Source organism: Piliocolobus tephrosceles, chromosome 12, assembly GCF_002776525.5.
Source record: "Piliocolobus tephrosceles isolate RC106 chromosome 12, ASM277652v3, whole genome shotgun sequence".
In the NCBI taxonomy this organism is placed as follows: domain Eukaryota; kingdom Metazoa; phylum Chordata; class Mammalia; order Primates; family Cercopithecidae; genus Piliocolobus; species Piliocolobus tephrosceles.
In genome coordinates, this window is record NC_045445.1 from 74,160 (window position 1) to 77,519 (window position 3,360).

The 3,360-nt window shown below is 43.0% G+C and overlaps 1 protein-coding gene across 2 annotated transcripts in view; it reads right to left on the bottom strand.

The window, feature by feature from the left end:
* Window positions 1–2,905, bottom strand: part of VAMP7 (vesicle associated membrane protein 7) — a 52,935-nt gene extending 50,030 nt beyond the window's left edge. The window contains exon 1 of one of the 2 annotated variants that reach the window (XM_023193638.1): window positions 2,724–2,905. The gene's annotated coding sequence lies outside the window, so the exon portion shown is untranslated. The remainder of the gene's footprint in view (window positions 1–2,723) is intronic. The other variant, XM_023193639.2, reaches the window with a different exon arrangement.
* Window positions 2,906–3,360: the final 455 nt, after the last annotated feature.

The following is a 3,360-nucleotide window of genomic DNA, read 5'->3' on the forward strand; positions in this document are numbered from 1 at the left end:
AAAAAAAAAAAAAAAAAAAAAAACCCAAAAAACTTTAATTTTAATACTTAAGCCTTTAACTGACATCCTGAAAATGACACTGTGGCAGAATAACATTACCACTTAAATTATCTCAGGCGAAGGAGAAAGTAATACTCAAAGATGTGTTTCTTGGCTGGGCACGGTGGCTCATGCCTGTAATCCCAGCACTTTGGGAGGCCGAGGTGGGTGGCGAGACCAGCCTGATCAAAAATGGTGGAACCCCATCTCTACTAAAAATACAAAAAACAATTAGCCGGGCGTGGTGGTGCGCACCTGTAATCCCAGTTATTCAGGGGGCTGAGGCAGGAGAATTGCTTGAACCTGGGAGGTGGAGGTTGCTGTGAGCCGAGATCGCGCCACTGCACTCCAGTTCAGGCGACAGAGCAAGACTCCGTCTCAAAAAACAAAACAAACAAACAGAAAAAGATGTGTTTCTACCAAGTAGAAACCAAATGATACCAAAACATGCTGTGTGAACAGAGGTTATACAATTGTTCAAATAAAGTAGTACAATTAACTCATTACACAGCACATGGTGATAGGCAATGTAAAATTTTTAAAAAGTATTCTGTATCCTTATTTATATTATTGCAGGAGGACCTATTATGTTAATTCTTGCAAGAGTTCATTGGCAGAATGTTTCATAGGAAATATAAAAAGGAAATTAATTTTTTTCCACCTATATATCATGAGCAGATTATTAAACTAACTGGCCCACTAAATTAATGGAGGGAGGTACACAAGGTGCCTGGGAAGAGATAGGAGATCATTTTAGGAGGGATGGATGGAACAAGAGAAGGCATAGAGGTGAGAACAAGGTAAAGAAGGTACATAAGTTAGCCCGATAAGATGAAATGGTCCACCTTTGGTGAATGAGAAGGTTGAGGAATACGGCTGATGGCCTTACATAAAGAAGGCCTTGTATAAATCATGTCATTTAAATTTGATCAAATAGGGAGTCTTTCTATTTCAGTCCAACACGTATGTACTGTCAGGTTACTATATGACAAAGTAGACACTAAAGGTATAAAGTTAAGGAAGAAGGGATTCCAATACTTGAGGGAGTCATAGAACAATGGGGAAAGACATAGAAATAAACGCATAAAGAATAATAAGTGAATAATCTCAGAATGTCCACAATTGCTCAGGAAATGTCTTAATGTTTTGTGATGATCTCACCTTGGATGAAGAACAGAAATGTAGGTGTCAGCCTATGCCTTAGGAATTTCCTCAGCATACTGTTAGGATTATTTATCCTTGGAAGAGAGGTCAAAGTGTCTATTTTACCCTATTTTCCCAGTGCTCAGCACAGTGCCTACCATCTAATATTCCCTCAAATATTTGTTGAATAAATGAGTGAACATTGAGCATAGTTTGGTTTTAAATATACTATGAATGGTAGTTAACTTTATATTCAGAAGGACCTGGTAAGAATAATATTTTCACAACCAAACTATCTTTCTCAGTAAGATACAGCAGTTGAGCTAATAGTAATTCAATCCCCCACTCTTCTCTCTGGGTCTTATAAGGAATAAACCAACTACAGATAAACCATGAATTCTGATGCAATAACCTTGGAGGAGATAGAAGAATGAAGAATAAACACTGCTTAGATAGGGGAAAAGAAGAGGTGTTTATGAAAGGTCATGTTACAGATGAAGATTATTCCTGTTGGTATTACAACTATTCTTTCTGGACGATGCTCTGAGACCCAGTCCGATCCCTCTGACTTTCTTAGGATAGGATCCCACCCTTTCAAGTCAATCACCTGTTTTATTTCGCATTAACCAATATATAACATCATCCCGATTATTCCTGTTTTCCCCTCTAGACACAAACATGTAAGTTCCTGAGAGTACAACCTCTTAAGTCTTGTTTACAGCTGTATCCCCTGCACTTAAGAGTGTCAAGCATATACCAGCCGTTCAATAAATAATTTGTTAAATATATGAATGGATCTGTTCTCAGCCACAGGTATTCAAAGGGAATTAATATCCCCAACATGACTGTATCCTCTGGGATCAATGGAGGGAGAATGGAGATACAGGTAGTTGAAAGCAATTAATGAGGCCGAATGAAGACAGTTGATTGCTTGTGAGAGTTATGGGAGAGGGAGATGTAAAGCATTTACCAAAGTACACGGTCAGAATTTGATAAACATTGGCCACTAATAAAAACACCAAACAGGTCTGAAGCTGAGGAAACGAGTCAAGTCAGAAATACAGTTCCTGAACAGACGAAGAAGGGGACTGTCAATACTGAGCAGTGGAGGAAGGGCGAATAAGGGGCTAGGAACCCACGAAGGAGCATAAACAGCCAGAAGTAGAAGGTGAAGCAGAAAGTGACGTCATCGAACAAGGACGTAGAGAGTTTTTGGAAGACTCGGGCGATCTCAAGAGATTAAAATGCTACAGAAAGGTCTTGTAGAATGCAAACTGAGAGAAAGTTAACATTTTTTTCCTCCTGTAATGATAGCTTAAGTGACGCATTCTGACACTCTAACTCGAAGCCTTTCCAGTGGCATAAGACGCACCTCGCCAAAACTGGTCCTGCCCGACAACTGAAACTGTCGACACCAGAGAAGCCCAAGTCACCCTTGCACTGCCTCCTTGCTCCACCCCAGCACCTTTCCGTCGACACCTCCGCCCTCCCCCCCGCAGTTCTCTCCTCGCCTCCCGCAGAGCGCGCCCCACTCCATTTACCTGTCCGGGCACCCTCTGAGGGCGCGCGGGCTCGGGACCGAGGGGCGCGGGTCAGTGCAGGGTCGCCAACTGCCAGCTCCCAGAGGAGGCTGGGACCGGACGCCGGGACCGGACGCCGCTGACTTCCGCATGAAGCGCCCCGCCTACGCGTGGCCTCCTGGGAGTGGGAGCGCTCCTCCAATGGCAGCAGGCGACAGGGCTAGGCCTGCTGCGTTCCCAGCCGCCCGCACTTCCCAGGAGCCCTACTGCATTCTGGGAGTAGTAGTTCCGACTGGAGTATCACTGAGTGTCTCACGTTCGTTCGACATTTCTTGTGGTAAACAGCGTCAAGCGCCGTATAGAGATCCAGGAAAATGAGAGGATGCAGGCTAGATAAAGAATCTACCAGCAATGGTGGGCGGCATAAGTGAAGAACCAAGCTGGCCCCGTCTCTCCTGTTTAGTCTCTGTAGGCAGCATCGCCTGTTTCTTCACAGACAAAATAGAATTCATCTGACAGGAACTGCCACTATTTTCGCCATGAAATTTTCTAATTTTCTTGTACCTCCCACCAATCCTTTCTCCTGTTCTTTTTGCAATAATAATAATAATAATAATAATAATAATAATAATAATAATAAACAACGACTACTCTCCTT